Source organism: Triticum urartu, chromosome 3A (assembly GCF_056163025.1).
Source record: "Triticum urartu cultivar PI428250 chromosome 3A, HENAU_Tu73, whole genome shotgun sequence".
NCBI classification, from domain to species: domain Eukaryota; kingdom Viridiplantae; phylum Streptophyta; class Magnoliopsida; order Poales; family Poaceae; genus Triticum; species Triticum urartu.
This window is the reverse complement of record NC_141875.1, coordinates 406,812,214-406,825,668: the sequence shown is the minus strand read 5'-3', so window position 1 is coordinate 406,825,668 and position 13,455 is coordinate 406,812,214. Positions and strand designations below refer to the sequence as shown.

The window sequence follows — 13,455 nt, the reverse complement described above, 5'->3', positions numbered from 1 at the left end:
CAATTAGACTGGTTCAACATTGCTTTACAAATGTGTCCTGGTAATAGTTGAGTAGGAAGTGCATAAACAAATTGCACAACTTGTTTTACACACAACACACCAGCCAACATTACAACATAATAACACTAAAGTTCACAAAACAGATTGGTTCATCATCCAAACATTACAAACTGACAATAACCGAACTGACAGAAACAGACATAATAGGGTACAAGATCAGCTAGTTCAAATGACAATGACCAAACTGACAATACATAACTAAATTGATAAGTTCTCCAGCTCCAGTGCTTCTCAATTAAGCTTGGCCATATTGACCAGGGCCAGTGCCATCTATCTTGCCGCGCCATGTGCTGAAAGTATGCTTGCGGGTAAGGTTTTCATCTTCATCAGGGAGAAATTGTACAACCAAGCCTTCAGTTAGCAATGGGCCATGGTCGATGACCTGTTTGACATGCATAATCACTAGAAAATCTACGGTTGCACACTCTGTGGGAGAATTTGGAGCCGACGGTGAATGTGCATTCTCATCTTCGGAGTCTGGCTTCCATGGCCCCATACGAGGTGCAGAAACAGACATGGTGAGCACCTTTGGCACACTAGAAGGGTTGCACAGCCACACGGTGACCAACAACACCCACTTGTCAGTGGCCGGGAGCATGTCGATGAGCTTGCCGTCGACACTGGCGAGCACCAGGTTGATGGTGTGTGCATCCCAAGCCTCCTCCGGGAGCCCCTCCAAACTCAGCAACGTCTTGTACTCGAGCTTCCCCGGCTTGGCACGCGAGAAGCTTGACCAGTGCTGAAAAGAAATCCTGCTGCCACAACAATGAAGCTGCTCCGACGCGTGCACCACACGAGTGCAATCATCCATCGAGTCGAAGTGAACGAAAAAATGGAATGGTGGGCAGTTGACCTCCACCTTGGTTGTCGTCCGTTGGACAGCACAGTGAGACACCATTGCCGCCGCTAGCGCCTCCGGCGTTACCATGCTCCCCGGCTGTCCAATGATGGTGGCATACAGGACACGGCCATAAAAATATTGCTTGAGCGCCGCCATGCTAGAAGTGCGAGCGATGAAAATCCGCTAGCACTCCGGCCGCATCTCCGGCTCGTCCCGCTGCCACACCTCTTGAGGAAACATACGCGAGTCCCGGATGCGAGACCATGCCATGGCAGTCGCCGAAGACCTACCATCACCGACGCCGGCGACGGCGTGGCTAGCCAGTGCCATGCTCTCCTTGTTGCTGCCCACGCCTGCCATACTGCCTGCCATGATGATGGCGGCACCACGCCTACTTCCGCCACCGCTCAAGCTCCTGCTGCCGCCGCCCATCTGTCAGCATCGCCGGAAGGTGTGAGAGTGGACGAGAGATAGGGATTTAGTTTCAATTTGGGAACTAAGATTCGATTCGGTTATAAATCTGCGACTTTGCAATACGACCCTCAAACAATATCGGGAAGGACTTTTGTGCAAAAGTACAGAAAAAACAAGGCGTCGGCGCGGTTCAGCTTGCGTGTGTGACTTAATTGCACCCGCAACACAAGTTCTGTGATGGGTTTTTCTGGTTTGCAAGTAGTGTGACTTAAGTGCACCCGCAGTGCAAGTTCTTAGACCGCTAGTGCTATTTACTCTGCAAGCAGAAATGCAGTTCATCCTGAATGCAAACCAGATTTTTTGGATGTGGAGAGACCAAATGACACATTTTTTTATTAAAAAACAGAGTGTAATATTGGAACATCTATTTTGAATACCTCTGGTGCAACCTTAGGATATACCACATATATTTACTTCAATACTTTGGAATCAAAGTCCCTATCTACATCAGTGCTTCTCAAAATATTTGCTGGAGAGAAAGATAAGAAAAGGTTGATATCCAAAATCCATTTTATTTTCTCGGACTTTTCAGTCTTCATCTTCCCTTGTGGCTTGGTAAAATTTTCCTTTCTGCAATGTTGTTTGCCTAATAGCTTTCAAATTTCAAATACACATTGATATGTATACCAAGTAAAGAACACGAACTACTATTGACATACGAGCCATACAACATCTTATATGATTCGTAAATGAAGTTAGGGAACGGATGTATTAACTTATTCATCATCCAAAATGTTATATATGTTGTTCTTGTCAATATTTATTTTGTATTTTGCTCTAATTGGCTAACAATAGTTACTTTGTCGAGGTTCTTCTGTAGTTTACTTCAATCACATGTACTTTTCATGTATTTATTGTTGGAATTGGCAAGGGTTCTTGGTCTGAATATACATATATATGCTAAAGTACTTCTATCTTTTGAGGCTGGCCATTAAAAACACTGGGCATTGTGCCAATGTATACAATGCCCCATTTAGCTAAAGTGGCTGAAGTTTAGCTGGGAATGTACAAGTAGACTGACAATGAAGTTTAAAGCTGAAAACTCGATATAATTGTAAAGCAAACATCAATCTTGTTTTCTTCTGAAAACTAGACATGTAAAAATACTCAAGCTTGCAAATCTTAGAATTTAAAGTTGCTTTAGTAATATTAAGTTCCGATTGACATGCACAGGAATACAGATGAATCAAACGTTTAGATTTTCGAGATTTTCAACTTCGAGGGTGGGTTGGGGAGGGGGTGGTATTTGAATTTTTTTAAACTCCCGTTGCAATGCATGTAGCATAACTGAAATTTTTGTTTGTGTTGTTTACAACAGAAACATAGTCTGATATGACAACTTCCGAATCAAAGACCCAAAAGGAAACAATTGACTTAAGGAGTTGGAATGAGTTGATCACATCTGCATGTCTTTGCAACGGAGGTACTATACATTTTTTGAACCACAAAATTGCCTGAGTTAGATAGCAAAACTTATTTCGTGTTACTTACCTTGGAACATAATGGCAGCTCTTACACAAAAGTAAATTGGGGGAACATACAGTGCACTCGCCACATAAGACGTACTGATGCACCATATGCCTCAAGAACACAAGTAACAGTGTGTCTCAAGTTCTGCTGCTGTTAGATTCCGATCTTCTGGTCTTGCCTGTGGATGTTTTTTATTCAAAGTGATTCAGTTCCAGTCCATACAAATTAGTTATATTATGAATTGTAGGAACCTTTCTTTAGTTTTAGTAAATGTCCAGTTCTGTTTTCTTGTGATGTGGACACTAATGAATAGAAAAACCTTATGTTGTATTATTTTTTACATGCATGAAATTTGTAAAGTTAGTTTTCTGTTATAAAATCATTCGTTAGTAGAGATTTCTGAAAAGTGAACCAACAGACAAACTGTAGTAATTCCTAGCTAATTTTATAAATTCATCCCAGTGAACTTTGTGTAAACCTTTTATTTCTCATATCTTGGAATATAAATGACGAACCTCAATTTTTTTGCATCGTAGTTTAGTATGATGGCCATGGCTACATAACAACGATAGTATACATCAATTTCTGTTGATGTATGAAGGTAAAATGTCAAAAATTCTCTATGCTTATTATACTTATCTTCACAATGTATATGTGGAGTTTGTGGTTTGTTATTTAGATCTTCTGCAGCCCAGCCGCAATTCCTAAAGGTTGATGCAGACACTCAAAGCACCTTTTAGAGCAGCAGAGATGTCGTCTCTACAACGATAACACATTAATCGATGTATATGAATGTGTATATTTGCAACCTTCAAATTTAGAACTAGCATATTTTTGCTGCTACTATTACTTACAAATACTAATGTCTCATGTGCATGTATATACATAATTTCTACACTTCCATGATGTGCCTAACTTAAATGTAGCAGATATCAACATACTATTACCAGAACGCTACTATTGCATCATCACAAGATTTCCAAGATATTCATGGGAAAACTACTTTTATATGAGTCCCTCTCTTATCATGCATCTATTGGTTCGTGTAACCTTTTTACCGGTTCACTATATACATGCAGGAATCTGGATTTTGTAGACTGTGGTAAGTGTGTTTTATCGGGTTAGTATATCTCATACATTAAGCACTATTTCCCAACAGTAGGCATTCAAGCTCTCTTTCATATGTTTCTTCATCCTACGTTGTGTTAGGGCATATTTCTCCCTAAGTGGTTTTGGTGATTGATGACAACATGTTTGCGGACTAATCGTGTGCACTGAGCTTTCCAGAATATTAAGCATATGGCACAAGACGTTTCGTGCCCCTCGGAGTTTGAAGAGAAGACAATTTTATTTCCCGCATTTCTTTTCTGGCGGATTTGAGTCGTAGGGAAAACCGTACTATCGAGAGGGGGTTGATAACCCACAAGTGTAGGGGATCACAACAGTTTTCGAGGGTAGAGTATTCAACCCAAATTTATAGATTCGACACAAGGGGAGCCAAAGAATATTTGAAGGTATTAGCAGCTGAGTTGTCAATTCAACCACACCTGAAGATTAATTATCTGCAGCAAGTAATCAATAGCAAAGTAATATGATAGTTTTGATAGTGGTGACAGCAACAATAGTAACGGTAACAGTGATTGCAGTAATTTGGTAGCAAGTATAACAATGAGGATAGCAGTAGTAACTTAGCAAGAACAATATAAGATAAACTCGTAGGCATTGGATCGATGACTTGTTGGATGGTATTCATCATGAGATAGTTATAACCTAGGGTGATACGGCACTAGCTCTAGTTCATCAATATAATGTAGGCATGTATTTCGTAAATAGTCATACGTGCTTATGGAAAGAACTTGCATGACATATTTTGTCCTACCCTCCCTTGGCAGCGGGGTCCTATTGTAAACTAAGGGATATTAAGGCCTCCTTTTAATAGAGAACCGGAACAAAGCATTAACACACAGTGAATACATGAACTCCTCAAACTACGATCATCACCGGGAGTGGTCCCAACTATTGTCACTCCGGGGTTGCCGGATCATAACACGTAGTAGGTGACTATAACTTGCAAGATCGAATCTAGAACATGGATATAATGGTGATAACATAAATGGTTCAGATCTGAAATCATGGCACCTAGGCCCAAAGTGACAAGCATTAAGCATGGCAAAGTCATAGCAACATCAATCTAAAAACATAGTGGATACTAGGGATTAAGCCCTAACAAAACTAACTCGATTACATGATGAATCTCATCCAACTCCTCACTGACCAGCGAGCCTATGAAGGAATTACTCACTCCTGGTGGGGACCATCATGGAATTGGCGATGGAGAAGGGTTGGTGATGACGAAGAACGGAAGATCCCTCTCTCTGGAGACCCAAACGGACTGCAGATGTGGCCTCCGAATGAAGAACAGGAGGTGACAGTGGCTCCATCTCGTGAATCGCGATAATTCTTTCTCACTGTTTTTTTCTGGAAATATAGGATTTTATAGCATCGGTTTCAGGGTCTGCGGGCCCACCAGGTGGGGACAACCCACCCGGGCGCGCCAGGAGAGGGGGCGCACCCTGGTGGGTTGTGCCCACCCAGGTGCCCCTCTCCGGTAGGTCTTGGCTCCAGAAATTATTATTTATTATATAAAAATTCCTCGCAAAGTTTCGTTCCATTCTAAGAACTTTTATTTCTACACAAAACAACACCATGGTAGTTCTGCTGAAAATAGCGTCAGTCCGAGGTTAGTTTCATTCAAATCATGCAAATTAGAGTCCAAAACAAGAGGAAAAGCGTTAGGAAAAGTAGATATGTTGGAGACGTATAAAGGGTCCGCGTCGGAATGGCTTGGCTGGAATCAACACGTTCACACTCATCTTGCACCCATCAACCCCTTCCATTTCATTGGAATTGTCCTCCGTCTGCATCGAAGTAGGGGAGAAGAGCCACAAGCAGTAGTAGTGACAGCTGCAGCGGTAGTACCGCCAATGGGCGGTAGTATCACCGTGACCATCGCTTGCACTACTGCTCTGAAGGAAATATGCCCAAGAGGCAATAATGAAGTTGTTATCTTATTTCCTTATTCATGATAAATGTTTATTATTCATCCTAGAATTTTATTGATCGGAATCCTAAATACATGTGTGAATACATAGACAAACACTATGTCCCCAGTGAGCCATTACTTGACAAGCTCGTTGATCAAAGATGGTTAAGGTTTCCTAACCATGGACATGAGTTGTCATTTGATAACGGTATCACATCATTAGGAGAATGATGACCCATCCGTTAACTTAGCATAATGATCATTCAGTTTTATTGCTATTGCTTTCTTCATGTCAAATACATACTCCTTTGACTATGAGATTATGCAACTCACGGATACCAGAGGAATACCTTGTGTGTTATCAAACATCACAACATAACTGGGTGATCATAAAGATGCTCTATAGGTATGTCCGAAGGTGTCTGTTGAGTTGGCGTGAATCGAGATTGGGATTTGTCACTCCATGTATCGGAGAGGTATCTCTGGGCCCTCTCGGTAATACACATCTCAGGAAGCTTGCAAGCAAAGTGACTAAGGAGTTACTTGCAAGATGATGTATTACGGAACGAGTAAAGAGACTTGCCGGTAATGAGATTGAACTAGGTATAGAGATATCGACGATCGAATCTCGGGCAAGTAACATACCGACAAACAAAGGGAATTACATATGTTGTCATAAAGGTTCAACCGATCAAAGATCTTCATGGAATATGTAGGAATTAATATGGGCATCCATGTCCTACTATTGGTTATTGACCGCAGAGGTGTCTCGGTCATGACTACATAATTCCCGAACCCGCAAGGTCGCACGCTTAACGTTCGTTGACGCTAGAGTAGTATAGGGATATTTGATGAGTGGTAACTAAAGGTTGTTCAGAGTCCCGATGAGATCCAGGACATCACGAGGAGTCACGGAATGGCCGAGAGGTAAAGATTTATATATGGGAAGTGATACGTCTCCAACGTATCTATAATTTTTGATTGCTCCATGCTATATTATTTACTGTTTTGAATGTTTATGGGCTTTATAATACACTTTTATATCATTTTTTGGGACTAACCTATTAACCCAGAGCCCAGTGCCAGTTTCTGTTTTTACCCTGTTTTAGGGTTTCGAAAAAAAGGAAAATCAAACGGAGTCCAATTGACCTGAAACTTCACGGAACTCATCTTTGGAAGGTAAGAAGCCCAGAAGACTTGGAGTGCATGTCGGGGGATCTGCGAGGAGGTCACGAGGCAGGGGGCGCGCCCACCCCCCTGGGCGCGCCCTCCACCCTCGTGAGCCCCTCGTGGCCCCCCTGACGTACTTCTTCCGCCTATATATCTCCATATACCCTAAGAACATCCGTGGGCACAATAGATCGGGAGTTCCGCCACCAGAAGCCTCCGTAGCCACCGAAAACCAATCTAGACCCGTTCTGGCACCCTGCCGGAGGGGGCAATCCCTCTCCGGTGGCCATCTTCACCATCCCGGTGCTCTCCGACGAGGAGGGAGTAGTTCTCCCTCGGGGCTGAGGGTATGTACCAGTAGCTATGTGTTTGATCTCTCTCTCTCTCTCGTGTTCTTGAGGTGATACGATCTTGATGTATCACGAGCTTTGCTAATATAGTTGGATCCTATGATGTTTTCTCCCCCCTCTACTCTCTTGTAATGAATTGAGTTTCCCCTTGAAGTTATCTTATCGGATTGAGTCTTTAAATATTTGAGAACACTTGATGTATGTATTGCCGTGGATATCTGTGGTGACAATGGGATATCACGTGATTCACTTGATGTATGTTTTGGTTACCAACTTGCGGGTTCCGCCAATGAACCTATGCATAGGGGTTGGCACACGTTTTTGTCGTGATTCTCCGGTAGAACTTTGGGGCATTCTTTGAGGTCCTTTGTGTTGGTTGAATAGATGAATCTGAGATTGTGTGATGCATATCGTATAATCATGCCCACGGATACTTGAGGTGACATTGGAGTATCTAGGTGACATTAGGGATTTGGTTTATTTGTATCTTAAGGTGTTATTCTAGTACGAACTCTAGGGCTGTTTGTGACACTTATAGGAATAGCCCAACGGATTGATTGGAAAGAATAACTTTGAGGTGGTTTCGTACCCTACCATAATCTCTTCGTTCGTTCTGCACTATTAGTGACTTTGGAGTGACGCTTTGTTGCATGTTGAGGGATAGTTTTATGATCCAATTATGTTAGTATTGTTGAGAGGACTTACACTAGTGAAAGTATGAACCCTAGGCCTTGTTTCCTAGCATTGCAATACCGTTTACGCTCACTTTTATCACTTGTTACCTTGCTGTTTTTATAGTTTCAGATTACAAATACCTTTATCTACTATCCATATACCACTTGTATCACCATATCTTCGCCGAACTAGTGCACCTATACAATTTACCATTGTATTGGGTGTGTTGGGGACAGAAGAGACTCTTTGTTATTTGTTTGCAGGGTTGCTTGAGTGAGACCATATTCATCCTACGCGTCCTACGAATTGATAAACCTTAGGTCATCCACTTGAGGGAAATTTGCTACTGTCCTATAAACCTATGCACTTGGAGGCCCAACAACGTCTACAAGAAGAAGGTTGTGTAGTAGACATCAAGCTCTTTTCTGGCACCATTGCCGGGGAGGTGAGTGCTTGAAGGTATATCTTTAGATCTTGCAATCTAGTCTTTTAGTTTCTTGTTTTATCACTAGTTTAGTTTATAAAAGAAAACTATAAAAAAATGGAATTGAGTTTGTCTCATACGGTTCACCTTTTTAATATCTTTCGTGAGTATGATGGAAAGGATAATTGTGCTCAAGTGCTAGAAGAAGAGATCTATAAAATGTTTGGCACTAAATATTTGAATGATGAGCATGATTGCAATATTGTCAGTATGACTTCCTTGAATATCCATGATGCTAATGATATGCAAAGCCACAAGCTTGGGGAAGCTATGTTTGATGAAGATGATATTTTTTGTCCCCCAAGTTTTGATGAGAAAATTTATTATGATGAAAGCATGCCTCCTATCTATGATGATTATTGTGATGACACGTATGCTTTAAATAATAATGATAACCATGAAACTTGTCATCTTGATCTTAATTTTCAATCACATGATAGTTATTTTGTTGAGTTTTCTCCCACTATTATTCATGAGAAGAATTTTGCTTATGTGGAGAATAGTAAATTTTCTATGCTTGTAGATCATTGAAAGAATGATTTAGGTTCTGGTTATATTGTTGAATTCATTCATGATTCTACTTAAAATTATTATGAGGGAGGAATATTTGCTTGTAAGAATTGCAATAATATCAAGTTTCCTCTATGTGCTTAAAGTTTGAAGTTATGCTTGTTTTACCTTCCTATGCAAGTTGATTCTTGTTCCGATAAGTTATTTTCTCACAAAATACCTATGCATAGGAATTGGGTTAGACTTAAATGTGCTAGTCATATTCTTCATGATGCTCTCTTTATGTTACAATTCTTATCCTTCATGTGAGCATCATTGAAATCATCATGCCTTGCTAGGGGCGTTAAACGATAGCGCTTGTTGGGAGGCAACCCAATTTTATTTTTGTTCCTTGCTTCTTGTTCCTGTTTAGTAATAAATAATTCATCTAGCCTCTGTTTAGATATGGTTTTATGCTTTTAATTAGTGTTTGTGCCAAGTAGAACCTTTGGGAAGACTTGGGGAAAGTCTTGTTGATCATGCTGTAAAAAATAGAAACTTTAGCGCTCACGAGAATTATTGACATTTTTATTTTGAGAGTGATATTTAGTTAATTATTTTTGCAGATGATTAATAGATAAATTCCTCAGGTCCAGAAATTTATTTGAGAATTTTATGATGTCCATAAGTATACGTTTGATCCAGATTACTACAGACTGTTCTGTTTTTGACAGATTCTGTTTTCATTGTGTTGTTGGAATACAGTAGGTTTAACACCAATATAAATAAATAATGAGTTCATTACAGTACCTTGAAGTGGTGATTTACTTTCTTATACTAACGGAGCTTACGAGTTTTCTGTTAAGTTTTGTGTTGTGAAGTTTTCAAGTTTTGGGTAAAGATTCGATGGACTATGGAATAAGGAGTGGCAAGAGCCTAATCTTGGGGATTCCCAAGTCACCCCAAGGTAATATTAAAGGAAAACCAAGAGCCTAAGCTTGGGGATGCCCCGGAAGGCATCCCCTCTTTCGTCTACTCCCATCGGTAACTTTACTTGGAGCTATATTTTTATTCACCACATGATATGTGTTTTGCTTGGAGTGTCAATTTATTTTGTTAGGATTTGCTTTCTGTTATTTAGATAATGTTTTGCATCTTTTATTTCAATAAAAGTGGCATTGATAGCCTTTACTATGCCTATGTTACAGGTATACATGTTGCTGTTTGAAAACAGAAAGTTTACCGCTGTTGCAATAATTCCCTAGAAAAGTCAGAATGTGATAAAATGTTGAAACCTTTTGAATATTAAGCTCTGATAAATTTACTACAGTGGGAATTTTCTTTCATAATTTTTGGAGCTAGGGAAGTATGGATGTTGCTGCATTCTTTACAGACTGTCCTGTTTAGGCAGATTGCTGTTATGTTTGCATTGTTTGCATATGTTTGCTTCTTTAATGATTCTATTTGAGGATAGGACTATTAAATATGCAGAGGCCTTTAGTATGCAATGTTGAATAATAATTTTATTTATTTGCTACAGTAGAGTATGATAAGGTTTTGGCAATGGTTTATACTAACTTATCTCACGAGTCCTTGTTGAGTTTTGTGTGGATGAAGCTTTTGAGATTTAGGGAGACCGTGATATGAGAGGAATTAAGGAGACATAGAAGCTCAAGATTGGGGATGCCCAAGACACCCCAAGATAATATTTCAAGAAGTCTCAAGCGTCTAAGCTTGGGGATGCCCCGGTTGGCATCCCACCTTTCTTCTTCAACAACTATCGGTTAGTATCGGTTGATCCTAAGTTTTTGCTTCTTCACATGATGTTTGCTATTCTTAGATGTCATTTTCTTTTTCTTTGCTTGCTGTTTGAATAGAATACGAAGATCTGAAATTATTAAAAGAGAGTCTTCACATAGTTGCATAATTATTCAACTACTCATTGATCTTCACTTATATCTTTCAGAGTAGTTTGTTATTTGCTCTAGTGCTTCACTTATATCTTTTTAGAGCACGGTGGTGGATTTTTTTTAAAGAAACTATTGATCTCTCATGCTTCACTTAAAATTATTTTGAGAGTCTTAATAGCATGGTAATTTGCTTAATAGTGACATGCTTGGTTTTCAAGATTTGTGGAACTTTCTTTTGAGTGTGTTGAATACTAAGAAAAGTTGGATGCTTGATAATTGTTTTGAGATATGGAGGTAGTAATATCAAAGTCATGCTAGTAGAGTAATTGTGAATTTGATAAGTGCTTGAGTTAAAGTTTTCAAGTCCCGTAGCATGCACGTATGGTAAATGTTATGCAACAAATTTGAAACATGAGGTGTTATTTGATTGTCCTCCTTATGAGTGGCGGTCGGGGACGAGCGATGGTCTTTTCCAACCAATCTATCCCCTAGTAGCATGCGCGTAGTACTTTATTTAGATAACTAATAGATTTTTTCAATAAGTATGTGAGTTCTTTATGACTAATGTTGAGTCCATGGATTATACGCACTCTCACCCTTCCACCATTGCTAGCCTCTCTAGTACCGCGCAACTTTCGCCGGTACCATAAACCCACCATATACCTTCCTCAAAGCAGCCACCATACCTACATATCATGGCATTTCCATAGCCATTCCGAGATATATTGCCATGCAACTTTCCACCATTCCATTATTATGACACGCTTCATCATTGTCATATTGCTTTGCATGATCATGTAGTTGACATTGTATTTGTGGTAAAGCCACCGTTCATAATTCTTTCATACATGTCACTCAAGCATCATTGCACATCCCGGTACACCGCCGGAGGCATTCATATAGAGTCATATCTTGTTCTAAGTATTGAGATGTAATTCTTGAGTTGTAAGTAAATAAATGTGTGATGATAATCATTATTAGAGCATTGTCCCAGTGAGGAAAGGATGATGGAGACTATGATTCCCCCATAAGTTGGGATGAGACTCCGGACGAAAATAAATAAATAAAAGAGGCCAAAGAAGCCCAAATAAAGAAAAGAAAAGAGGCCATAAAAAAGAGAAGGCCCAAGTAAAAAATAAAAATAAATAAAAAATGAGAGAAAAAGAGAGAAGGGGCAATGCTACTATCCTTTTACCACACTTGTGCTTCAAAGTAGCACCATGATCTTCATGATAAAGAGTCTCCTATGTTGTCACTTTCATATACTAGTGGGAATCTTTCATTATAGAACTTGGCTTGTATATTCCAATGATGGGCTTCCTCAAAATGCCCTAGGTCTTCGTGAGCAAGCAAGTTGGATGCACACCCCTTAGTTTCTTTTCGAGCTTTCATACACTTATAGCTCTAGTGCATCCGTTGCATGGCAATCCCTACTCACTCACATTGATATCAATTAATGGGCATCTACATAGCCCGTTGATACGCCTAGTTGATGTGAGACTATCTTCTCCTTTTTGTCTTCTCCACAACCACCATTCTATTCCACCTATAGTGCTATGTCCATGGCTCACGCTCATATATTGCGTGAAGATTGAAAAAATTTGAGAACACCAAAAGTATGAAACAATTGTTTGGCTTGTCATCGGGGTTGTGCATGATTTAAATATTTTGTGTGGTGAAGATGGAGCATAGCCAGACTATATGATTTTGTAGGGATAGTTCTCTTTGGCCATGTTATTTTGAGAAGACATAATTGCTTAGTTAGTATGCTTGAAGTAATATTATTTCTATGTCAATATGAACTTTTGTCTTGAATCTTATGGATCTGAATATTCTAGCCACAATTAAGAAGAATCACATTGAAATTATGCCAAGTAGCACTCTGCATCAAAAATTCTGTTTTTATCATTTACCTACTCGAAGACGAGCAGGAATTAAGCTTGGGGATGCTGATACGTCTCCAACGTATCTATAATTTTTGATTGCTCCATGCTATATTATTTACTGTTTTGAATGTTTATGGGCTTTATAATACACTTTTATATCATTTTTTGGGACTAACCTATTAACCTAGAGCCCACTGCCAGTTTCTGTTTTTACCCTGTTTTAGGGTTTCGAAGAAAAGGAAAATCAAACGGAGTCCAATTGACCTGAAACTTCACGGAACTCATTTTTGGAAGGAAAGAAGCCCAGAAGACTTGGAGTGCACGTCGGGGGATCTGCGAGGAGGTCACGAGGCAAGGGGCGTGCCCAGCCCCCTGGGCGCGCCCTCCACCCTTGTGAGCCCCTCGTGGCCCCCATGACGTACTTCTTCCGCCTATATATCTCCATATACCCTAAAAACATCAGTGGGCAGAATAGATCGGGAGTTCCGCCGCCAGAAGCCTCCGTAGCCACCGAAAACCAATCTAGACCCGTTCCGGCACCCTGCCGGAGGGGGCAATCCCTCTCCGATGGCCATCTTCATCATCCCTGTGCTCCCCATGACG

General features: G+C 40.2%; 1 pseudogene; it reads right to left on the bottom strand.

Annotated features, from left to right (window-relative positions):
- Positions 1-295: 295 nt before the first annotated feature.
- LOC147979874 (uncharacterized) lies at positions 296-1,333 on the bottom strand (annotated as a pseudogene).
- Between the last annotated feature and the right edge of the window lie 12,122 nt (positions 1,334-13,455).